Genomic DNA, 26,950 nt, shown 5'->3' with positions numbered 1-26,950 from the left:
AGAGGGGGATGTGGGGAAAGAAATGTCCCTGGGCCAACTTTGGGAGAGAGTGGGTTACCCATGTGAGCTGCCAGGCCTGGGGACAAAGGTTAGAGATGAAATTCCTCTTCAGATCAACGGCCTTGCTCGGAAGCCATGGGTGGGGGAGGGAGACATCAGAGGTTTCAAGATTGAATGTTAAAGGGTGACTTTCAAACAGGAGGGGGTCATTGGCAGGACACTTCAGGTCATTGTCATGCAGGTTGTTGAGAGTTGCATTTTCCTCTGCCTGGTCCTTCTCAAAGCCCTACCCCCCTTTCCTCCCTCCCAGAGGTTCATAGTCCAAACTCCTTTGTTAGCTCTAGGTTGGGTTTTGCCCAGTGGGGCTCAAAATCATCCCATCAGAAGGTTAAAGAAGGGAAAGGGAGGCGTCTGGATCCGCAGAGGGAAGTCTGAATGTGGGGAAGGAACTTGCAAGCTAGATTTCCTCACCCTTGGGGGTTTCTTCTGTATAGGAAAATACATTTTGAGAATTTCTAGCGTTCCCCAAAGGTCCTGAGTAATGGATCTTTTAGGAAAGGCCTCTGCATCCACATCTGCGATTTACCTGGTGGGAGTGGGATGGTGGAGTTTCCTGGGCCAGGGATCAAACTCATGTCACAGCAGCCACCTGAGCAGGTGCAGTGATCCTTAACCCACTATACCACAAGGGAACACCTGTCTCTTATTAGTGGTGTGTCTGTGGGCAAGTTACTTAACCTCTCTTACTTCATCGGGATGAGAAAAATGATTACCCAAGATTCTAAAATCCAAAAAACCTTGTAATGCCTACTTTTTTGGGTAGTTCATATGGTGGCTAAACCTGACCTGATGAGAAGTAACATTATTTATATATTTTTTTCTTCCTTTTTCTTTTTAGACCACACCTGAGGGTATATGGAAGTTCCCAGGATGGAATCTGAGCTGCAGCTGTGACCTATGCCACAAGTGTGGCAACAGTGGATCCTTAACCCATTGTGCTAGGCCAGGGATTGAACCCTTGCCTCCGCAGAGACAACACCAGGTCCTTAACCTGCTGTGCCACAGTGGAAACTCCCCATCTTTGATCTTTTAAAAAATCTACTGGAGAGTATTTATACATCCTTACTCCAAAAATATTATCTATTTATTTTTTTGTCTTTTTTTCTTTGCAGGGTGGGGGGCTGCATTGCAGCTATGGAAGTTCCCAGGCTAGTGGTCAAATCGGAGCTGTAGCTGCAGGCCTACACCACAGCCACAACAAAGCCAGACTTCAGCTTCGTCTGTGAACTACACCACAACTCATGTCAATGCCAAATCTTTAACCCACTAGGCAAGGCCAGGGATTGAACCCGTGTCCTCATGGATACTAGTTGGGTTTGTTAACCACTGAGCCACTACAGGAAACACCCTAGAAATATTAATTATTTGATATAGAATGCTACCCCTAGGGGGTGTTACACAGCATACAGTATATGTACCATTTTACCTTTCTAAAACTTGAGATTTTCTGAATTCTGAAACATGTCTGTCCCTGTGCATTTTTTCCTTCTTTTTTTAAGCTATGCCCCACGACGTGCAAGAAGTTCCCAGGCCAGGAATTGCGCTCCACAGCTGTAACCAGAGCCACAACAGTGAAAGCTCCAGATCCTTAACCTGCTGAGCCATGAGGGAACTCCATGGCCTTATGGATTTTGAATATGGAATTACAGCTCTGTAATGATTATCTGAGAGTTTTGAGATTTAAATAACTTAATAAAGCACTTACAGTGCTGGCACAGGGTAAGTGCTCAATAAAAGTTTATTATGATACTGGCTATAGGGGTTTGTTTGTGGATGGGAGCACCCTCACCTCTAGATGTGCTGAAGAAATTCTGCCAATATTTGCCCTTCTGTACTCTTAGATGCTGTGCCCCCGATCACCACCTCCAGTGCAGTCACTAAGCAAGTCTTCTCTGCTGCTTACCATTATTTTCCTAGTATTGCACGCAGGGCCCATAATATAGGTGCTTAAAACATATTTATTGAATGAATAAATGCTAGAAAACAGACTGGTTCTCAGAAGTTACACTCGAGTCACCTTGCTTGAATTTTTGTATGTCACATATTCTCAGCTCTCTTCAACAGGGGTTGATTTTTTTTTTTTTTTAAGGGCTGTGATAGAAATAGATTTATTATTTAGTTTCTTGTATAAGTTTATAAAATAAGAGTTTTATTGAGATAGAATTTACATAACATAAAATTCACCCTTCAGAGCATATAATTCAGTGATTTTTAGGACTTTCACAAAGTTGTGCAACCACCATCACTATCTAATTTAAGAATATTTTCATCACCCCCACAAGAAACCCTGTACCCATTAGCAGTCACTCCCCACTTTCTTACCCCAGCCTACAGGGACTGATCTTACCTCTAACATTTTATTTTACTATTCCTAACTTCATTCTTGGATATAACCTTATCTTGAGGTTGGTGGAGGTAGTTATATTGCTATTTGTTTCATGTCTTAACTACAGGATGTGGTTCCCAGACCCCCTCACATCCTAAGATGACTTCAGCTGCTCCCCTTCTCTCTGGCAAATAGTTTGGGAATGAGGGGAGCAAAAGCAAGAGAAACACAGGAGGGTTTCTCTCAGGGGTGGATGCCTCAGGTTTTGCCTTAGTTGTTCTTCAGTTACTGCACTTGCCCCAAGAGACCCACTCTGCATTATGACACAGAGATCCTTTGTAACCTGCCCTTTCTGGTTACATTTTTTTTTTGTCTTTTTAAGGGCTGCCCCCATGGCATATGGAGGTTCCCACGCTAGGGGTCCAATCAGAGCTGTTGCCGCCGGCCTACACCACAGCCACAGCAACGCCAGATCCAAGCCACATCTGCAATCTGCACCACAGTTCACGGCAACGCCAGATCCTTAACCCACTGAGTGAGGCCAAGGATCGAACCCACAACCTCATGGTTCCTAGTCAGATTTGTTCCTACTGCACCACAACGGGAACTCCCCTCTGGTTACATTTCTAATGGTGTAGTGATTAAGAGCAGGCTCCGAAGATACTGCCTCAGTTCAATATTTGGGACTTTGCTGCCTCAGGGTTCCATGTCTTATGAGTATAACAACAATACATTGTTTTTGAGGATTAAACTGAAATAATAGATGTAGAATGCCACATATTCTAGATATATACACCCATATCTATTACAAATATTAGCTATTATTTCTTCCTGGCCATCACTGCTCCCTGACTCCAACTTGAAAATCTGGAACTTGCTGAACCTTGAAGGAAAGGAGAACTTATCTCTATGACTTTGCTGGAATCTCCATTCTTGCCTATCTGATAAACTCCTACTTAAAGCCTTCAAGGAGAGGTGAAATTTCACCTGTAGTTTCTCTGTGACTTAATCTCTCTTACGTCTAAGAACTAGTTGCTTCTTGTGTTTCCACAGCACATTGTAGCTCTTTTATTGTACTATACTTTTTTTTTCTGCCTCCTGCAGTTCTTGTCACATAGTAAATATTTAATGATCGAATTCTATCAATGTAAGACTACAACGCTTCTTTGAGGGAATCTGTCAATAAATGACACAAACGCATGTAATCAATAAGTAAACTGATTCTGCCTGGAACGGACAAAATGGGGCAAGTTGCAAATTTAAGATGACCCAAAAAAAGAACTTTATGTTAGGGGATGCTGGTGAATAAGTTATTTTAAATTGAATGGACTTAAACCTGATTTAATTTTTACACCTAGAAAAAAGCTGACATTTCCCTACATTATTTTTATTCACTTATACTGCAAATATTTACAGCATATATGCTGTTTTCAGCGCAGGACTTACTGTCCTAAGTGAAAGGCTATTTTGAAAGTGCTCTGGAAACTTAAATTAGAGTTATTAGCATTATGCTTAAATAGAGGGTGAACAGGACAGGCTTGACGGGTTTCAGGTGGACCGAGGATTGCCGTGGATCTGGATCAGTGGCTGGGCACATAAGCAACGCGAGGAAACGACAAACTGAGCGCATACGCAGGGGGAGAGTGAGGGCTGGGTGGGCGGGAGGAAGCAGGGGGCGTCTGCAGGCGCTGAGAAGCAGACAGGACGCAGGGACACGCGGAGCGCCGGACGCGGTGACGACTACGTTGAACGTGGTGACGTAGCGCGCAGGCCGCAGCGGGGGGCGGACTCTGGGCCTTTCTTCCCCTTCTGATTTTCCCCCTCCCCCCTTTTCTCCCTTTCCGGGTTTGGTTCCCCCTTTTCTCCCCCTCTCCCCCCTCCTTCCCAAGCCCCTTTCCCCTCCCCCGCCCCAGTCCCCCCTGCTCCCCCGCCCTGAGCCCTGGGGAAACCCCCGCGGAGAAGAGCCCGCCCCCAGAAGCGCGCCGCCGCCGGCCGTCGGGGCCGAGCTGCAGCCGAGCGGCCGTGGGCCCGGGCGGCGGGCGGAGACGCGGGCGCCCTCCCCGCTACGGCCCGCGTGAGGTGAGGCCACCTCCCGGCCTAGGGGGCGGGCGGCGCGGGCGGCCCGTGGGGAGGGGGCGTGGCGGCCTTGCGGGCGGCTAGGCGGGCGGAGGCCCCTGGGCTTGGGTTCCCCGCGTTGGCGCTGCCGGGACCCGGGGCGGGGGTCAGGGCCTGAGCCTTTCGGGAAGGATTGCCTTGAGGCCAGAGATACCCCGAATGTGCTCGGAGAGCGCAGGCGAGAAGCGAGGGGCGCGGGGCGGAGGGCGGGGACAGGTGCCACCTGTGGCCTGTACGGTGGGACCTAAAAACTGTTGCGCCTTGTGGTGCTCAGGGGTGACTAGCTCCATGTGTTTCTTGGGTCTCCGCGTTTTTTCGAGCCTTGGGAAAATGGGAGGGGAAGGTGTTGGTGTGTTTCAAATCATGCAGGTGTCCGAGTTTATTGCAGGGCAGAGATTTGAGTTGGAACGTGCAGGAAGATGTTTCAGGAGCTTAAAAGTGGGCCTATGCTAAGCTCGTAACTAACTCTTGAGGCTCTGAAAACTCTTTCTTAATTTCGGTTTGCTATAGAGCCAAAAATGTCAACATTTGTGATCTAATAGCTCCATAGCATATTTATTCCCTCAAAGCGTTCTTGGATAATGTGAGAAATGACCGAATAACAGCCCCAGAGGTTCATGAAACCAGAGAGGTGTGGGAAATTTTAAATTTAGATCTTAGTTGGATGAATGTCCTTGTATATGTTATTTTCAAATGGGCTTAACTAATATTGAGAAGCCCGAGTCTTAGTGTTGGTGGGGAACATGGAGACTGGGGAGGAGGGAGGTGACCCGTTCTACTTCGGGAATGTCACAGATTCCTAGTAGTTTTATCGTATTTTTGTATAGTCAGATTGGCACCTGAATCAGTTGTTTATGGCTACTTTTTCTTCCTAGTGCTTTTTTTCCGCCCTCTCGTTTTCATTCTACTATATTATCTTTTTTTGTCCTTTTGTTGAGTCTGAAGCATCAAAACTAAAACGGCGTAAATAGTGATAGGAAGTGGAAGTAGTCAATTCAGTTCACTTTGATTTGTATTTTTCTCCCCCTGTTGCAGTTCTCCACGTGGTTGAGAGAATAGAGAACCTTTCTTGAAGGTCTGATGAACTGTCAGCAGAAGTTTAATTTCAGAGTTTAAGTTTAGCTTTGTGTTCACTATATGACCTATGCTGTAGGTCTTCAATTTAAAACAGAATTTTAAAAACTTGGACGTATAGGAGTTTCTGTGTGGTGCTGCGGGTTAGGGGTTCTGGCATTGTCTCTGCAGCTCGGATTTGATCCCTGGAACTTTTGTATGCCCCTGATGTGGCCAAACAAACCCCTCAAACTTTGCACATATAAAAATAGAGTGCCTGGTTTTGTCTGTTTGTTTGTGTTAATTGAAAGCAGTCAGAAGAGGAGATGACTTCCTTCCTCAATGAGAATAAAAACCAAAGACTTTCCAATCGCCTTTAAAGCCTCGGTATATTCACTGGCTTCTTGGCGGTTCCCTGAGCACATTAGGCACAGCAGTTGTGTTCTTCTAGATCACCTTTTCCTTATAAATTTGTATAGCCTTTCCCTTCACCTCCTTCTGGTCTTCACTGAAGTATCACACTAACAGTGACATTTCTTACCTGTCTAAATTACAAAGACCCTCCTGCACAGATATTTAAGTAATTCCCTATCCTCTTCTTTGCTTAACATTCCTCCTTACTCTTAACCTGTAACATACTATATATTTCGTATCCTCCATTAAAAAGTAAGCTTCATGAGTTTTAAATAGTCTTGTTTTATTAATTGCTGTATCTTCAGCACTTAGCATATCATTTGACATGCAATAGGTGCTCAACAAACTTGTTGATTGAATAGGTAAAGAATTTTTTTTCTTGAACCCTTACTATTTTGAATTTCTGATTATGATGGGGGTTGTTCTTGGAAGTGTGGAATGGATTTTCACTGTGATTTTGTAAGGTACTCATCGGAAGAATTTGAGGGTTTTTTTTTTTTTTTCTGTCAATTCCTGTCACATTTCTGTTTTGACAAGTCTTGTGCTTTCAGGTCACTGAATGAAAGCACTTTGAAGGCAGAGAGGATGGAGTGTGGATATCTTTGGTGTAGGCGGTCTTAGAGGGATATTATCTCCAATCTCAGGTGGCTAGAATTTTTACTGCTTCAGGCTCTTGTGAGGTTTGTTTACATCCTTGTCGAGGCAGATACCGCCATTCTTACCTCTTTGGCCCCAGAGAGCTCAGCAGGCTGGTTCCACGTTGAATTTTTCAGTAGACTGAAGATGTTAATATTTCTGGTCTGGGCTGAATGGGTTAGGTTTTTCCCCCCATATTCATGTGGAGACAATTGAGCTTGAAAACTTGTAAGAACAGCTTTCTCTAGCAATGGTGAAGTGTTCTGTTCTGGGGAACTTCAGACCCTTTTTTCCACATATCCATATTTGGGGTCGTTTTTAGCAACTAAATTATATTAAGTCTGAGGATAAAGGGAGCAGGCCCCCTGAGTTCTGTGGGTTATCCCTCATTTATTTTTTCCTTATCTTGGTTCCTGATTGGTGCATTTGTTACCTTCATTGACCTTCTGGCTACAGCGGCCTGGATGAGATTTCTCTTTGGGGCAGTCCTGGCCAGTGTTTTCCAGTTTAGGAAGACAGAGGGAGTGAGGTAGTGCTTTTATTTAACACTTTGTAGGAACACTGTTTGCAAAATTTGGTTTTTGCTTAAACTTTTGCTAGGACTTTGAAAGTTGCCAGGCCTCTGAGAGAACAGTTTGAGTAGGGGGTTAAGAGTGTGGGAGGATTGAGATCTTGTATCTATTGGACTGGATCTGTTTCTGTCATTATTAGTGTAAAGAAGTTATAGCGCCAGAAATATATTAGTTCTCACTTTGTGAATAATTTATAGCATAATTTTGGCAGATTGGTAAAAGCTTCTACCACACTTCTCTTGTCCCTTTTAACATCCTTTCACAAAGTTTCTAGGAAGTCTTTCTCAGGCCCTAGATATAGGCATACATCTCTATATCATGTTCTCACCTCTTAGAGATAAATGCTGAATACTGGCAACGTTTCAGTGTAGGTAATGGTTTCTGAATGATGCAGTGCTTATTCCTGTGCCAGATGTCCTCATGAACTCAAGGAAAGCTTTTAGGAAAAAGCAGATTTTTAGAAAGGGAGAAAAAGTATTGAATTTAATTATATGATTGTAGAAAGTATGGAGGAGAGAATTTTGCGAAACTGTGTGTATGTGTGTATGTTGGCTTTTTTTTTTTTTTTTTCCCCCCATGCCTACTTGTAAGATAGGATAAAGGACTCTGAGTGTCCCTCTGTGGAATGTTCTGCCAGTTTACAAGTAGGAAAAATAACTGGACTCATGGCTTGAATATGTGCATGAATACAGTTGATGGGTCTAATTTTAGAGACTTTCTTCATACACAGTGGCCTTAGTATTTTCCTCCAACTGTATACTTCTCACCCTCTGTAGAGAACATTCCATTTAATATTCTTTTAGTGGTTACCTTTTGTTTTACCATGGTTGCCACTTTAGCAGTGTAGCACTTATTTCGTCCCTCCAGTGAAGTTACTCTCTCCATTCCTTCTTGAGTTATTTCTGAAAACTGATATATAGATAAGAAATGTTTCTTTTTTCTTTTTTTTTGGCTGCGCCCTTCGCATATGGAAGTTCCTGGGCCAGGAATTGGACCCATGCCACAGGTGTAACCAGAGCCACTGCAGTGGCAATGCTGGATCCTTAACCCACTGAGCCATGGGGGATCTCCAGGAAAGATTTCTTTCTTTTTTTTCTCTAGCAAAGATTTCTTAACCTTGATCTTTTTTTTTTTTTTTTTTTTTTTTTTGTCTTTTCTAGGGCCGCACTCGCAGGAGGTTACCAGGCTAGGGGTCTAATAGGAGCTACAGCCTCCGGCATACACCAGAGCCACAGCAACGTGGGATCTGAGCCGTGTCTGTGACCTACACCACAGCTCACGGCAACGCCAGATCCTTAACCCACTGAGCAAGGCCAGGGATTGAACCTGAAACCTCATGGTTCTAATCACTGAGCCACAATGGGAACTCCACCTTGATCTGTTTTAACTCCTCTTTGAGTTCCTTTAGATTTCCTTAACATTTATCTCTTTTTCTCCAGCACTTAAGAAAAAATTGGTGTTGGAGTTCAGTCAGCCATTCATGAGCTGAATTCTTGTGTAGTCTGCCCTTTCTCCCTTTCTGAGGCCAGCAGAGATCATTTTTGTTCCAGGGATGTATTACTTGGGATTCTCCAGATACTTTGTCAGCATCTCCTCTGCCCAGGTGATGTCTTTGTTCTTGTTGGCATCTGTGTAAGAGAATCCCAGCCTGACCTGTCTTTTGCCCAAACAGACCGTGGAGATTTGGCCCGCTCTTGTGCTTATCTCCCTTTTTCCACAGTATGTCACTGGGCACACTTTAAAAAAAAATTTTTTTTTATTATAGTTGATTTATCATGTTCTGTCAATTTCTACTGTACAGCAAAGTGACCCAGTCATATATATATATATTCTTTTTCTCACATTATCCTCCATCGTGTTTTATCACTAGTGAATAGATACATAGTTCCTTGTGCTATACAGTAGAATTCCATTGCCCATCTGCTCCAAATGCAACAGTTTTCATCTAACACCAGACACCCAATCCATTCCACTCACTTCCCCTCCCTCCTGGCAAACACAAGTCTGTCCTCCGTGTCCATGATCTTTTCTGTTTTGTAGACAGATCATTTGTGCCATATTTTAGATTCCACATGTAAGTGATGTATGGAGTTTGAATTTCTCTTTCTGACTACTCAGTATGAGAATCTCTAGTTCCATCCATGTTGCTGCAAATGGCATTATTTTGTTCTTTTTTATGGCTGAGTAGTATTCCATTTTATATATGTACCATATCTTCCTAAGACATTCATCTGTCACTGGGCATTTAGGTTGTTTCCATGTCTTGGCTGTTGTGAATAGTGCTGCAGTGAACATACAGGTGCATGTGTCTTTTTCAGGGAAAAAACTTGTCTGGATATCTGCCCAGGAGTGGGATCGCTGGGTCATACGGTAGTTCTGTATTTAGTTTTCTGAGGTATTTCAATACTGTTTTCCATAGTGGTTGTACCAATTTATTATTTATTTATTTGTTTTTTGATAGTGAATTTTTATCTATTTATTTTTATATTACTCAATGAATTTATGACATTTATAGTTGTACCATGATCATCACAACCTAATTTTATATTCCATTCCAAACCTCCAGCCTCCCCCCACCCCCCAACCTCTCTCCTTTGGAAACCATAAGTTTTTCAAAGTCTGTAAGTCAGTATCTATTCTGCACAGAAATTCATTTTGACCTTTTTTCAGATTCCGCATGTAAGTGATAGCATTTGATGCTGGTGTCTCATTGTCTGACTGACTTCACTTAGCATGATAATTTCTAGGTCCATCCATATTGCTAAAAATGCTGTTATTTCATTCCTTTTAATGGCTGAGTAATATTCCATTGTGTATATGTGTACCACATCGTCTTTATCCACTCCTCCGTTGGTGGACATTTAGGTTGTTTCCATGTCTTGGCTATCAAAGAGTGCCGCAATGAACATTGGAGTACATGTGTCTTTGAGTCATGGTTTTCTTTGGATAGATGCCCAGGAGTGGGATTGCTGGATCAAATGGTAGTTCTATTTTTAGTTTTCTGAGGAATCTCCATACTGTTTTCCACAGTGGTTATACCAATTTACATGCCCACCAACAGTGAAGGAGGGTGTCCTTTTCTCCACATCCTCTCCAGCATTTGTTGTTTGTTGACTTGTTAATGATGGCTACTCCAACTAGTGTGAGGTGGTACCTCATTGTTATTTTGATTTGCATTTCTCTAATAATTGGTGATGCTGAGCATTTTTTCATGTGCCTGCTGGTAGTCTATATTGGGCACACTTCCGAACAAAAATATTCTTGCCCTTCTCAGTGTCACTCACCCATTTAAAAATCATTCTTTTGCCACCTGTGACAGAGAGGTTGCTGTTCTCAAGCCAGATATCCCACTTTCTCCACTTTTGGTATTTTAAGGACTCATTCTGTTCTTTTGTTTACCACAAGAAAATAAAAATATCTTTTCAGGTCCTTTTTAATTGTTTGCTTGCTTATCACACTGCAACTTTTCTAAATTGTCAAAGACTTTGATTTTTCTTGGGAGATAATTTTCAGATCTTTCCAGGTATTTTCTTGGGGGAAACAATGAAGCCAGTTGTTAAATGCTCTTGTAAGATCTCTTCCCTGACATAGACCAATGCTCTCATTCTTCCATTTCTCTAAAAGCATTAATAGCATGCTTTACAGATTTTTTTTTTGTCTTTTTGTCCTTTTTTTTAGGGCTGCACCTGCAGCATATGGAGGTTCCCAGGCCAGGGGTCTAATAGAAACTGTAGCCACCGGCCTGCGCCAGAGCCACAGCAACTTGGGATCCAAGCCTTGTCTGACCTACACCACAGCTCATGGCAACGCCAGGTCCTTAACCCACTGAGCAAGGCCAGGGATCGAACCCGCATCCTCATGGATCCTAGTCGGGTTCACTAACTGCTAAGCCACAATGGGAACGCCCAGATTTTTTTAAACTGAAGACCTCAAGATCTTTTGCAAGCAAGTAAAAACTATAGTTTTGCATCCGTACAGTTTGTATCTTATGAGGTCCCAAAAGATCTCAGCTTAAGTCCATATCCTATAGAGCTGGAAGTGTAAAGAGAAGTGAGGTAATCAGCAGCGTTTAAAATAACTCAGTTTAGGAGTTCCCGTCGTGGCGCAGTGGTTAACGAATCTGACTAGGAACCATGAGGTTGCGGGTTCGGTCCCTGCCCTTGCTCAGTGGGTTAACGATCCGGCGTTGCCGTGAGCTGTGGTGTAGGTTGCAGACGTGGCTCGGATCCCGAGTTGCTGTGGCTCTGGCGTAGGCCAGTGGCTACAGCTCCGATTCAACCCCTAGCCTGGGAACCTCCATATGCCACAGGAGCGGCCCAAGAAATAGCAACAACAACAACAAAAGACAAAAAGACAAAAACAAAACAAACAAACAACAACAAAAAAAACAGTTTATTTCTAATTGGTATTTGTTGGTTGTGAGTCTGTAGTGGGAAAAGAAAGAAAAATTTGGTCTGCACCACAGTCTAGTCAAGTTCTGTCTTGATCTTCTTTTTTTGCTGCACCTGAGGCGTGTGGAAGTTCCCGGGCCAGGGATTGATTGGAGATGCAGTTGTGACCTTTGCCATAGCTTTGGCAACGCTGGATTCTTAACCCACTGCACCACAGCGGGAACTCCTGCCTTGATTTTTTTGGAGGTAATTTTGTTCCCACCATTAGTCTTCTGTGCAGTTCGTGTCTAGTGTACAGAACAGAGATATGTTTTTAACTACATTAGCTAGTTTCCTTTGCCACTTGATTCATTATCTTCCTTGTATGATTGCGTTTGGTATATTTCATGTTGATAACAACATTTATGCTGCAGTGTTTATTATAAACAGTGATCAAGACCATATTCCATATCAGCAAAGCACTTTTTCTGTTTCTTAAAAGCTCCATCAGACCTTAAAGTGGCATACCAACAATTCGTAACAAAAGACTAGATTTTTCAAGTATGCCGTTCATATTTTAGGGGGCAGTGTTTTATTGCAGGTGTCAGTTGTAAGAATTTTTGTCTGTTGTTAAAGATTTCGTGCATGGTTTTGGCATGTGCGCTTTCTTTGTGCCGTGGTGGTTCAGACTTGTATAAGCTTCATAACAGAGAACTAAGAGGAAAGTAATCAATCCAAACTAGGAGGAAAGCAGTGACAATCCAAACTTAATAAGGAATACATTTGAAATATCATTTTCTCCCTCTACTCACAAACAGGCTTTCTCTTTACTCTTATTTTGTGTTTCCATGGGAAAAGGGAAGAAGAGCTAGGCCAGAAACCAGCTGATAGCTTCCAAGAAACAATACGCTGTGGATGGGGAGCAGGTGAATGTATACCAGTACAAGAAGTCGTCACTTAGTGTTTAATATTGCTGGAGCAGCTTTCAGTAGCCATCAAAATCAATGTGAAGAACATGGGAGCCCTTGTTAAATCTAATGGATTCCATTTTATCTTTATCTTCTTCAAGTTTTATGGAAGTTTGTTTTGTTTTCTTGTTTCTGGCAGCTCCTACAGCATGTCGAACTTCCCAGGCCAGGGCCACGCCACACCAGTGACAATGTCAAATCCTTAGCCACTAGGCACCAGGGAATTCTTCTGGGGTTTATCATTGTTGACCCTTCTCTTTCTTGAAATGTTTCAGTGACACTTTTTTCTTTTCCACTTGCCTTACTGGCTCTTTTTCTCTTGCTCATCCGTTAAATCGTGTTTTCCTTAAGGTTACTCTTGTATTCTCCCTCTTTACCTCTGACTTGAACTTTAATGGCATAAGCATTTCTTGGAGAATTTAAGATCATAAAGGAGCTTTCATGATCTCGCCCCTGCTAGGCGCTCTGACTTACTTTTTACCACACTTTCCTATTCTTTTTTTTTTGTCTTTTCTAGGGCCGCACCCACAGCATATGGAGGTTCCCAGGCTAGGGGTCGCATCGGAGCTGTAGCCGCCGGCTGATGCCACAGCCACAGCAACTCGGGATCCGAGCTGCATCTGCAACCTACACCACAGCTCACAGCAACGCCAGATCCTTAACCCACTAAGCAAGGCCAGGGATTGAACCCGTGACCTCATGGTTCCTAGTCGGATTTGTTAACCACTGAGCCATGATGGGAACTCCCACACTTTCCTATTCTTACTTCATTGCATTTTTCTTTTATTTTCTCCATAGCACTTGCCACTATCTTGTCACTGTTTTCTTGTCTGTGGTCTGACTCATACCTGGAATGTAAAACCTAATAGTGTAGGGACCTTGTTTATTTTATAACTGCTGTATTTCTAGTGCCTAGAATAGCCCCTCAGTACGCATTTATGGAACGAGTGAATGAAATATGGGTTCCTGGGCTTATCCCCAGAGATTTTTGATTTAGCAGCCTTGGAATGGAGCCCAGGAATTTTCTTCTTCTTTTTTTTTATTTTGTATGTGCCCAGAGCTTATGGAAGTTCGTAGACCAAGGATCAAACCTACACCACAGCAGTGACCCAAGCCACTGTAGTGACAACACTTGATCCTTAACCAGCAGTGTCATAAGGGAACTCCAGGAATCTGTATTTTAACAAACATACCAGGTGTTTCTGATATTTCTGGTCAGTTGTCTTGGATGACATTTAGAAGAACATTGTTGGAGTTCCTGTCATGGCTCAGCAGAAACGAATCTGACTAGTATCCATGAGGACACAGGTTCGATCCCTGGCTTCACTAGGTGGGTTAAGGATCTGGCGTTGCCATGAGCTGTGGTATAGGTCGCAGACGTGGCTCGAATCTGGTGTTGCTGTGGTGTAGGCCAGCAGCTATAGCTCCAACTTGACCCCTAGCCTGGGAATCTCCATATGCTAAGGGTGTGGCCCTAAAAAGACAGAAAAAAAGAAGACGAAGAACATTGTTCTATATAAGTCTGTCAATCTCATTCACCCATTCACCCTGCTGGCTTCACTTGGCATCTGTTATAAGCTGGCAATTTGCTGTCTCTAGTTCTGATCTCGTACCTGAGCTTTAGACTCGTTTATTCAGTAGTTTCTTGAGCATGTCCATTTGACTAACACAGCACTGTAGATTCAGCATGACCGAAGCAGAAATAATTTTTCCATGGAAATCTGTTCTTTTCTGAGTTCTTTTTTCTTTGAATCATACTACTTAGTTGTGTAAGCCTGAATCCTAGATGTCATACTTGAGTCGTTCTTACTCTTTAATGTCCTGTAATCATCAAGTTATGTAGCCTATTTATCTCCTCAATTCTCTTGAATCTTTTCATTTCTCTCCACTTCTTTAGTTTGAGAGACCATCATCTCTCATTTGAGTGACTGTGATGGCCTTTAACTCTCCTCCTTGCCCTAATCTTCTAGTCTTTCATTTAGTTTTTACCCTTCTGCTAAAGAAAACTAAAATCTGTCATTTTCTCCAGGTTTTAAATGTCTTCTTGCTCCCAGTACAAAGGCTGGGCAAAAGATGTCTTTAAAAAATATGGCTGTTGGGGAGTTCTCTTATGGTGCAGCAGGTTGAGCATCCAGCATTCTAATGGCAGTGGTTTGGGTTGCTGTGTGGAGCAGGTTTAATCTTTGGCCAGGGGACTCCTGCATGCCGCGGGTGTAGCCAAAAAGAAAAAAAAAAGGAGTTCCTGTTGTGGCTCAGTGGTAACGAACTCAACTTGTATCCATGAGGATGCGGGTTTGATCCCTGGTCCTGCTCAGTGGGTTAAGGATCTGGCATCGCTGTGAGCTGAGGTGTAGGTCACAGATGCAGCTTGGATCTGGCTTTGCTCTGGCTGTGGTGTAGGCTGGCAACTGCAGCTCCTCTTCTATCTCTAGCCTGGGAACTTCATATGCCCTCAGTGTGCCCCCCCAAAAAGAAAAAAAATATGGCTGCTTTATCTCATCTACCTTATATTTTGCTGTTTTTCCTTTGCTTTGAGGGTCAGGCTTTAGCTATAGATGAATTATTTACATTTCACCTTGCCTGTCCTCACATTTTGCTGCCTTGGGTTACACCATTGTTTCAACTGGGTGCCTTCCACCCCAAAACAACAACAAAAACCTTTCTTGTAATATTCTGGAACCCTTTCAGGGCATTCCAAACCTCTCATTTTGTCTGCCTCTTTGAGCCGGTTTCCATAAAGCTAGGTTCGTCTTTGTCCTTATTTACTTACTGTACCATATTTCCCTCTGTATGAGGTTTCTGCTCACACTGAAGTTAAATTTGCTAGGATCGTGATCTCTGCAGTGCCAAAAGAGCTCTCTAGATCATGTAATTTCTGTCTTATTCCTCTACTAGCTGTAACAAAAAGAGAAGGAAAGAAAAAAAATTAGATGATTTGAAGCATATGTTCTAGAGGTCCGTGTTGTAGATTGTGTTTTGACAGTTGTTTTGCCTTTCCTAGCTAACACTATACCCAAGAGAGATCACTGTTAAAGTTTTGATTTGGGCCAGAGTTATATTAATAAAGCCAGCAACTGAAATCCTGAACTAAGTTTTTGCCCTTGGTGCCTGTACATTTCCCGTCATTGTGTTATGTTCAGCCTTATATTAGCTATCCCCCTTTCCAGTTCTCTTTGTTTTCACTTCGGAGCTACTTGGTTTAAAATTTGTTCTTTCTGTTTTATTCTCCATCCTAGCAGTATTTTTGACTGTGAAGAAATGGGAAGAGAAAGTGTTTGCACTTGGAGTGTTTTCCCTCTATGATAGTGTAGAAATAGGTATTTTTTTCTTTTTAACTGAATGTGTATGATGGCTGATTAATTAAGTATAGTTGACCAGTAAGGCAGGAAGACTACTGAAGGAAATCAAGCCTGTTTGGTTTCTGTATAGGCTTTGTGAAGGAGTCAAATCAAGAGCTGGTGCTTCAGGGAATTCCCGTCGTGGCTCAGTGGTTAATGAACCCCACTAGTATCCATGAGGACATGGCTTCCATCCTTGGCCTCACTCAGTGGGTTAAGGATCCGGCGTTGTCGTGAGCTATGGTGTAGGTCGAAGTTGTGCCTCGGATCCAGTGTTGCTGTGGCTGCGCTGTAGGCTGGCAGTTGTTAGCTCTGATCCTACCCCATGCTGCTGGTGTGGCCCTAAAAAGCACACAAAAAAAAAAAAAAAAAAAAAAAAGTCAGTGCTTCACACTTGAATTTTTAAGCCTTTTTGAAGTTCTCTGAGACTTTCCAGAATTTACCCTGATTAACTCTGCTGAATCAGTGTCTATATGTAAAATGGAGTTGATGGTCTGTTTCCTTTTGGGGTATAGGAAAACTGACTTTAGGAGGTATCTCAAAGTTAAGTACAGTAATGCTCTGTGATACATCTACTGATTTAAAATGTGCGCCACTCGAGATCACAGCTGCACTTAATGAACTTAATGAAATCTTAGGCTAACTTTAGTATTTTACTTTTATTCAGAAGAGAGACAAAGAGGTATCTACACCTCTTTGCCCAGTTTCATGCTGCTGGGATATATTACATCTGTTTGGTGCCCACAGTCAGCAAGCATAGCCTCCCTCACAGGATAGTCTATAATAAACATGGTCAAATTACTGGTCTCTAAATAATATTCTCCAGTGCTATTAAATAACAAAATAGCATTGATATTAATATTGGCAGAGATAAAAAGGTGCTTTATTTCTATGTGCTCTCTTTTTCTCCTTTTTCTCTTCATACCTATTTGTCTATTAGTTTCTTATAGGTTAGGAAATAGAAACTGTTTTCAATTTAGCAGACTGGCTGGATCTAGCCAAAGGATCTATTCAGATCCATAATGTGTTTTAGGCCGCGAGTCTCTTCTGTTTTCTCTGTTCTATCCTGCCCGTTATTGTTGATTTGTGCTTTGCTCGTTTCCCACAATAGGGGACGCAAATTTAGCTATACACACATATATGCACAATCTACCACCTGAGGGTCTCTGGAAAGATTATGGATTTTTGATTAAGAATTATAGGCATTCACTTGCCATGGTTTCATTTTATCAGCCTGGGTTTTTTCACTTAACACAGATGCAGTCCTATTACTTAATTTCTTGTGCACTATGAGCCTATTGTATAGTATTAGCTTAGAAATTAGAGAAACTCAGTTTATTTTTAGTCCTTGTTAGAATAAACACTACCTATATGTTTTCTTTCCAGACAGTTTTTTGTTATAGAATCTTCTCTTAGTTTCTGGTTCTTCTGTATTTTTACAATACAAAGAGTAATCTTCAAGTCAGGTTTACAGCACTGCTTCCAAAGTAGTACCTTAAGAAAATTCATTTACTCATTCATTTACTCAAACTTTTAATAAGTGCCTGTTACTGGTTAGATATTATATGTTAAAGATACCAAGATAGACATGATGTTCCTATCCTTAAGGAGCTCTTGTTTTATTATAGATTACAAAAAAAGTAAATAAACCACAAGGTCATAAGTGTTACAAGGTGGTGCTAAAATGTAATATGAGCGCAAAGAGGAAGAATGCTTAACTCTAAATGGCAGGATTAGATTCAACTTTTCAGAGAAGGTAAATTTTAAATTGAATCTCAATGGATTCATTAATTCAACCAGCATATGAATAGCTACATTATTAGATGCTAAGGGTGTAAAAGAACAAGACAAGTCCTTACTTTCAAAGAGCTTAGACAAGTCAGTCACATTCCACTACACCTTGACATGATTACTTTCCCCCTCCTTGAAAGTTTTTCTCCTCTAAGATCCTGTCACATCTACTTTATTGGTTTTTCAGCTACCTTCCTGGCTTCTTCAATTTTCTTCTAGGACCCTGTGCCATCATCTTTAGCTGTCAGTGTTCTGTAGGGTTCTTTCCTCAGTCTTCAGCTCTTCAGTCTCAACATCATCCTCGGATGAACCAAACCCATCACTTCAACTTCAGTATATATATATATACACATTGTTGACTCCCAAACATCTCCCCAGCCCTGATTTCTCTCTCCAGCTCCAGACTGGAACATCTAACTTCCTATTAGGCATTTCCACAGGTATCTCAAATTTCAACCAGTTTAAAACCAAATACTTCACCTTTATTCCCAAATATACATCTTCCTGTATTCCCTAACTCATAAATGATGTCAGCATCCACCTTGGCACTTTCCAAGAGCTCATCCCTCTCACAGCTATACTCACATACATACACAACACAGATACTTCCAAATCTGACAGATTTTACCTCCTAAATATCTCTTGAATCTGTTCATCCCTGTGCACCTGCAGGGCCACTTTAGATCCTCTCTCTCTCTCTCTTTTTTTTTCTTTTTGATTTTTAGGGCTGCACCTGTGGCATATGGAGGTTCCCAGGCTAGGGGTCGAATCGGAGCTACAGCTCCCAGCCTACAGCGCAGCCACAGCAACATCAGATCTGAGCCGCATCTTCGACCTACACCATAGCTCATGGCAACACCAGATCCTTAACGCACTGACCAAGGCCAGAGATCAAACCCGCAACCTCATGGCTTCTGGTCAGATTAATTTCTCTTCCACCAGGACGGGAACGCCTATCCTCTCTTTTTTAATTTGGATTATTTTGACTGCCCCTAAATTGGACACTCTGATTTTAGTTTACTTTTCAATCCAGTTCCTAAGTTGATACACATGATCTTTAAAAAAAAAAAAGAAATCCTTTGGAGTTCCCTGATGGCCTAGCAATTAAGGATCTGGATATGGCTTGGGTCACTGCTGTGGTGCAGATTTGATCCCTGGCCTGGGAACTTCTGCATGCTGTGGGTGCAGCCAAAAAAATTTTTTTTAATAAATAAAAATTTAAACATAATCCTTCAATAGTTTTCATACTTTAAGACAAAATTCATATTTTTTAGTCTTTGAAATAAGGTCTTTTAGATCAGGCTCCTACCTACCACTCTAGCCTTTTCCTTAACTAATCCCCACAGACATCCTATGAGTAGGCACATCCTGTTCTTGCAGTTTGTCAAAAGCATCGTGCTGTTCTGCTCTATACTTCTACCCTTTATATAGGCAGTTCTTCCTCTAGAACTCTCTTCCCCATACTTCTCTACCTGGATAACTCCTGTCACCTCTTCAAGATTCATAAGCCCCTGACAAGAAGTCTTTCTAGATCTCCATTGTGCCTCCAGAACATCTTGTGCATTCTAGCTCAGAGTTCATCAGGCTCAGAATAGTCAGAAGGACAGAATTTACTGGATTTGGCACTCAGGTCATTGGTGACGTCAGTGAGAACAAGGTCACTGGAGTGAGGAGAGAAGAGGCCAAATTGCATTGGGTTGAGAAATAAATAGAAAGTGGGAAAGAAAAGGCAAATAAATCCTGTTTTTCAAGATGATTGCAAAGAGATGGAGAGAGAGGAGAGTTGTGAAGATAAGTGGGGTTTAAGGAAGAGGTTTTGTTTTCTTTTTGTTTGTTTTGCTTTTTAGGACTTCACCTGCAGCATATGGAAGTTCCCAGGCTAGGGGTTGAATTGCAACTGCAGCTGCTGGCCTGTACCACAGCAATAGCGATGCAGGGTCTGAGCCTAGTCTGTAACCTACACCATAGCTCATGGCAATGCCGGATCCTTAACCCACTGAGCAAGGCCAGGGATCGAACCTGCATCCTCATGGATCCTAGTTGGGTTCATTAACTGCTGAGCCATGAAGGGAACTCTCTCAAGGAATAGTTTTTTAAAATGAGAGACTTGAGCATATATTTATGTTTGGGGAATAAGCAAGACAATAGAGAGTGATATGATAATGGAATGAAGTTCTTGAGAATGAAGAGAAGAAGAAATCCAGAACAGAAGTAGAGTTATTATCACCTTCATTAAGATAAAAGAAAAGGCCAAGAATGGCATGGGCATGGGGACAGATGTTTGGTAACTAAAGAAAGGAATTTGAGGGAGCTCCTGCCTTAGGGCCTTGATATTCATGTGATATAGGAGACTTATCCTTTTGGATTAAGGGGCTGGTGTGTTACAGTAAAGAGGTTTGGTAAAATAGGGGCCTTGAGAATAGAGCCAGATTTGAATAGCTGTTGAGAGAATGGGAGGGATCATTGACAAGAGGTTTGTTTTGCTAGGCAGGCAAAGGTAGGGTCAGGGTGGTATAAGGGTGGGGGATGCATATCAAGCAGATAGAATAGCTTAAGCAAAGCCAGGAGTATTAAAGACTAAGTATATATGGAGAGGTAGCATTATTTTGAATGGCTGGAGAGAATGTATATAGAGCCTAACTTTAGGCTTTAAGAGCTATATTAAGGAGTTTGGAATACTTTGAGGCAAAGAGGAACCTCTGAAGATTTTAGTCAGAGAAATGGAATGATTGTTTTATAAAGGTAACTCTAGTAGCAGTTTATTTGGAAAAATACTGGGGATTTAGAGTAGAGGGGGAGAGACACTTGTTAGGAGATTGTTCTAGTAGTCTATGCAGAAGATTTTGAAATCAGGAAAGGGCTGGGTATGATGGTAAGAAACAACCCCCAAATCTCAGTAGCTTAAGACAACAGTTTATTTCTCACTCACACTACATGTTCATCAAGGATAGCTTAGAGATTTTAGTTATTCAGGGATAAAGACTGACAGACGCCAGTAGAGCAACCACCATGGGAACATAGATTGCTCTGCTGGAGGCAAAAAAGAACTCTGGAAGTCTTGTTCCATTAACTAAATTCTCTTCCTATAAATGATGGGAGTGGAGAAGAGGGGACAGGAACTGAGAAGATCAAATGGATCCAGGAGATGGTGCTGGGGTTTGGAGACTGGTTGACTATGAGAAGAGAGGGAAGGGATTGTTAATAGATGATTATTAAGTTTCTGTCTTGGGTGACTGGGTTGTGTTGCTAACTGAGATAAGAAAGGGGGCAGGTTTTAGGGATATGTAAGTATACTTACTAACAGATCTAAAGGGAAAAATAGCAGTATAATAGTAGGGGACCTTAATACCCTGCTTTCATTAGTGGATAAATCAGACAGAAGATCAGTAAGGAAACACTGGCCTTAAAATGACAGGTTAAACTTAACAGGCACATATAGAGCACTCCATCAAAAACAACATAATAGGGAGTTCCTGCTGTGGCACAGTCGACTAAGGATCTGGTGTCTCTGTGGTGACTTGGGTTTCTGCTGAGGTGTGGGTTTGATCCCTGGTCTGGTGCAGTAGGTTAAGGATCTGGTGTTGCTGTAGCTGTGGCATAGGTCGTAGTCATGGCTTGGATTTGATCTCTGGCCTGGGAACTGCCATATGCTGCAGGCGTGGCCCAAAACAAAACACGCCCCCCCCCCCCCCCGAAGATAATACACATTCTTCCATATAACACACCAGTCTTTAAGCTAGATCAGGTGTTAGGCCACAAAACAATAGATTTAAGAAAATTGAATCACATCAAGAATCTTTTCTTTCTTTTTCTTTTTTTGGCTTTTTAGGGCCACACCACTGGCATATAGAAGTTCCCAGGCCAGGGGTTGAATTGGAGCTGCAGCCACTGGCCTACACACAGCCACAGCAACACTGGGTCCGAGCCATGTCTTTGACCTACACCACAGCTCAAGGCAACACTGGATCCTCAACCCACTGAGCGAGACCAGGGATCAAACCCACATCCTCATGGATACTAGTCAGGTTCGTTAACTGCTAAACCACGAAGGGAACTCATCAAGAATCTTCTGATCACAGTGGTATGAAACTAGAAAATCAATTGCAAGAAGAAAACTGGAAAATTCACAAAACATGTAGAGCTTAAGCAACAAGTTACTGAATAATCAATTGGTCAAAGAAGAAATAAAAAATTAAAAAATACCCAGAGACAAATGAAAATGGAAATATACGAAATATAAAATCTATGGAATCCAGCAAAAGCACTTCCAAAGGGAAGTTCCTATTGACAAATGCCTACATTAAGAAATAAGAAAGATCTCAAATTAACTTTACACTTCCAAGAACAAGAAAAAGAAGAACAAATCAATGGTTAGTAGAAGGAAGGAAGTAACAAATATTAGAGTAGAAATAAGTGAAATAGAGAAGCAATAGAAAAGATCAGTGAAACTAAGAGCTTTTTATTTTTTTATTTATTGTCTTTTGTGTTTTGAGGGCTGCCCCCATGGCATATGGAGGTTCCCAGGCTAGGGGACAAATTGGAGCTGTAGCCACCAGCCTATGCCAGAGCCATAGCAACACCAGATCCTAGCTGCATTTGCGACCTACACCATAGCTCACGGCAGCATCAGGTCCCTCAACCCACTGAATGAGGCCGGGGATCGAACCCTCAACCTCACGGTTCCTAGTTGGATTCGTTAGCCACTGAGCCACAACTGGAACTCCTTTTTTAATTTGTTTATTTTTTTAAAAAATAAGCTAAAGAGACAAACTCACCAAGGAAAAAAGAGGACTCAGAATCAAAGAGATATTAACGCCTGGTACCTCAAGAGACTACTTTGAAAAATTTTATGCCAACAAATTGGACAACCTTGAAGAAGTGGATAAACTCCTACAAACATATAACCTACCAAGACTAATTCATGAAGAAATAGAAAAATCGGAACAGACTATTGTAGGCATACCTCATTTTATTGAGTTTAGCTTTATTGCACTTCATAGATACTGTACTTTTTACAAATTGAAGGTTTGTGGCAACTCTGCATTGAGCAAGTCTTTTGGCCCTATTTTTGCAACAGCATTTGCTCATTTCATGTGTCTGTCACATTTTGGTAATTCTTGTAATATTTTAAACTTTTTCATTATTATTTCTTATCATGATCTATGATCAGTGATTGTCCATGTTACTGTTGTATTGTTTTAGCATTTTTAGCAATAAAATATTTTGAAATTAAGGTATGTACATTGTTTTTTAGTCATAATGCTATTGCACACTTAATAGACTACAATATAGTGTAAATATAACTTTAGTATTTTCTGGGAAGTCCAGAAAATTTTTAACTTGCTGTATTACAGTGGTCTGGAACTGAACCTGCAATATCTCCAAGGTATGCCTGTACTAGTAAAAGATTGAATCAGTAATCAAAAACCTCCCAACAAACAAAAGTCCAAGACCAGATGGCTTCACTGTTAAATTCTATCGAACATTTAAAGAAGAATTAATACCAATCTTTCTCAAACTCCTCCAAAAAATAGAAGAAGAGGGAACACTTTCAAACTTATTTTATGAGGCCAGCAAAACCCTGATGCCAGAATCAGACAAGGACATTACAAAAAAGAAAAGTACAAGCCAACATACCTGATGATGCAAAAATCCTCAACAAAATGTTAAACTGAATTCAATAAATTAAAAGGATCATACACCACAATCAAGTGGGATTTATTCCAGGGATACATGGGTGGTTCAGCATGTACAGGTCAATCAGTGGTACACCACATTAACAAAATCAAAAATCATATGGTCATCTCAATGGTGCAGAAAAAACATTGGAGGAGCTCCTGTCATGGAGCAGCGGAAACGAATTAGGAACGATGAAGTTTCGGGTTCGATCCCTGGCCTTGCTCAGTGGGTTAAGGATACGTTGTACATTGAGCTGTGGTGTAGGTCGCAGACACAGCTCAGATCTGGTGTTGCTGTGGCTCTTGCATATCAGCAACAGCTCTGATTAGATCCCTAGCCTGGGAACCTCCATATGCCATTTGGGCGGCCCTCAAAAGACAAAAACAAAAATAACACTCATTTATGATATAAACTCCCAGCAGACTGGGCGAAGAGGTGGTACACCTCAATAGCATAAAACCCATATATTACAAGCCCACAGCTAACGTTATACTGAATTGAAGCTGAAAGTTTTCCTTGTCAACATTGTATAGGTAGTCCTGGCCAGTGCAGTTGGGCAAAAACAAAATAAGAGTCATTCAAATCAGAAGAGAAGAAGTAAAGCTATTTGCAGATGACATGATAATTCTATATAGAATATCCTAAACACTACACCAAAAACCGTTAGAACTAATGAAAAAATTCAGTAAAGTTGAAGGATACAGAATTGATATGCAAAAATCAGTTGCATTTCTATACATCAATAACTATCAGAAAAATTTAAAAACTCTCATTTTCAATTGCTGCATAAAGAATAAAATACCTATGAGTAAGTTTAACCAAGGAGGTGAAGGACATGTACATTGAAACTGTAAGACATTGGTGAAAAGAAGACACAAATGGAAAGATATTCTCTGCTCATGTATTGGAATAATTAATATTGTTAAAATGTACATAGTACTGAAAGCAATATGCAGATTCAGTATAATCCCTATCAAAATTCCAGTGCTGTTTTTTTACAGAAGACAATCCTAAAGTTTGTGTGGAACTGCAAAAGATACCAAAAGCCAAAGAAATTTTGAGAAAGAAGAACAAAACTGAAGCTCTCATATTTCATGACTTCAAATTATATTACAAAGTCATAGATATTAGAATAGTATGGTATTGGCGTAAGGACAGGCCCATAGATTAATGGAACAGAATAGAATCCAGAAAAACTCATGTACCTACAGTCAATTTATGTCAAAGGAGCCAAGAAATAGATACTGGGCAAAGGATAGTCTCTTCACTAAATGGTGTTGAGAAAACTAGTCAGCCACATGCAGAAGGAAATGACTACTATATGACATCAAACACAAAAAATAATGGTGGATTAAAAACTTGAAAGTAAAACCTGAAATCATAAAACTTGTAGAAGGAAACATGGTAAGTTCCTTGACATCTATGTTGTGGATGATTCTTTGGATTTGACACCAAAAGCAAAAATGAATAAGTGGGACTACATCAAACTAAAAATCTTTTGCACAGCAAAGAAAACCATCAACAAAATGAAAAAGCCTTTTGTATGGGAGAAAATATTTACGAATCATATATTTGAAAGAGGTACAAACTATTATGTATAAAAGAAGCTACAAGAATATATTGTACAACAAGGAAATATAGTCGGTATTTTGTAATAACTAAATGGAGCATAACCTTTAAAAATTCTGACTCACTGGGAGTTCCCTTATGGTACAGTAGGTTAAGGATCCAGCATTGTGGCTGCTGTGGTGCAGATTTGATCCCTGGCCTGGGAATTTCCACGTGCCATGGGCACAGCCAAAAAATTATGAATCACTGTATTATACATTCATAACTTACATAATATTGTATATCACTACAAAAAATCATATTTGAAAGAGTTAAATATCCAAAATATATAAAGAACTCATGCAACTCAATGGGGAAAAAAGAGAAACCAATCTGATTAAAAAACTGGCAGAGGAACTGAATAGACATCTTTGCAAAGAAGACATGAATACAGATGGCCAACAGGTACATGGAAAGGTGCTTAACATTGCTAATAAGGGAAATGCAAATCAAAACCTCAGTGAGATTAGCTTATATCTGTTAGAATGGCTGTTATCAAAAAGAAGAGAGAAACAAGTGTTGGTGATAATGTGGAGAAAAGGGAATAAATACTGTTGCACTGTTGGTGAGGATGTAAGTTGGGATAGCCTCTTTGGAAAGCGGTATGGAGGTTCCTCAAGAAATTAAAAATAGGAGTTCCCGTCGTGGCGCAGTGGTTAACGAATCCGACTAGGAACCATGAGGTTGCGGGTTCGGTCCCTGCCTTGCTCAGTGGGTTAACGATCCGGCGTTGCGTGAGCTGTGGTGTAGGTTGCAGACGTGGCTCGGATCCCGCGTTGCTGTGGCTCTGGCGTAGGCCAGTGGCTACAGCTCCGTTCAACCCCTAGCCTGGGAACCTCCATATGCCGCGAGAGCGGCCCAAGAAATAGCAACAACAACAACAAAAAAGACAAAAAGACAAAAAAAAAAAAAAAAAGAAATTAAAAATAGAACCACCATGGATTTCCCTTGTGGTGCAGCAGGTTAAGGATCCGGCATTGTCAGTGCAGGCCTCAGGTTGCTGCTATGGTGTGGGTTGGATCCCTGGCCCAGGAACTTCCACATGCCATAAGCTCAGCCAAAAAGTAGAACTACCAGGTGACCCAGCAATCCCACTTCTGGGTATGTATTTGAAGGAAATGAAATCATTATTTTGAAGAGGTATTTGTTCATTGCATCATTGTTCTCATAGTTAAGACATGGAAGCAATCTCAGTGTCCAGCAACAAATGAATGGATAAAGATGATGTGTGTATATATACATACACACATATATACTAAAAATGTAAGGAAATGTGCAGCAGTGAAAAAGCAGGAACTGCTATTTGTGACAGTATAGATGGACCTTGAGGGCATTATGCTAAGTGAAATTAAGTCAGAGAAAGATGAGTACTGTATGAGCTTACTTAAATCATATTTGAAAGAGTTAAATTTCCAAAATATATTAAGTGGAGTCTAAAAAAATGAAAAAGCAAACTTTATAGCTACAGAGAACACATTGGTGGCTGCCAGAGGGTTCAGCCAAAAAAAAAAACCAAAAAACAAAAAAACCCCAGGAGGAATTTTATTTCTCCTGTTTTTTTGTTTTTAAGAATCACTACAGATTTGGTATTAAAAAATTAGTTACAATCTATTATCGATATTAAGAATACTCTTAATAGGGACTAATATTGTAGTGCAGTGGGTTAAGGAAGTGGTGTTATTTGCACAGCTTGGGTTGCTGATGTGCAGGTTGGATTCCTTGCCTGGGAACTCTCATGTGCCGTGGGCATGGCCAAAAAAAAATACTCAAAATACTTAGTATTAAATGTACAACAATTATAATTTGGTCAGTGGGAGTCCCTTCAAACTGACTCCTGTGTCTTTTTTTTTTTTGTCTTTTTTTGTTGTTGTTGCTATTTCTTGGGCCGCTCCCGCGGCATATGGAGGTTCCCAGGCTAGGGGTTGAATCGGAGCTGTAGCCACCAGCCTACGCCAGAGCCACAGCAACGCGGGATCCGAGCCGCGTCTGCAACCTACACCACAGCTCACGGCAACGCCGG

General features: G+C 41.4%; 1 protein-coding gene across 23 annotated transcripts in view; it reads left to right on the top strand.

Annotated features, from left to right (window-relative positions):
* R3HDM2 (R3H domain containing 2) overlaps positions 4,166-26,950 on the top strand; it is a 155,606-nt gene continuing 132,821 nt past the window's right edge. For 16 of the 23 annotated variants that reach the window (XM_021091855.1, XM_021091846.1, XM_021091843.1 and 13 more), the window contains exon 1: positions 4,166-4,465. The gene's annotated coding sequence lies outside the window, so the exon portion shown is untranslated. The remainder of the gene's footprint in view (positions 4,466-26,950) is intronic. The other 7 variants (XM_021091839.1, XM_021091834.1, XM_021091836.1 and 4 more) reach the window with 4 other exon arrangements.

The sequence above is a fragment of the Sus scrofa genome, chromosome 5 (assembly GCF_000003025.6).
Source record: "Sus scrofa isolate TJ Tabasco breed Duroc chromosome 5, Sscrofa11.1, whole genome shotgun sequence".
Classification (NCBI taxonomy): Eukaryota; Metazoa; Chordata; class Mammalia; order Artiodactyla; family Suidae; genus Sus; species Sus scrofa.
Note: the sequence above shows the minus strand (reverse complement) of the source record. Positions and strands in the feature narration are given on the sequence as shown.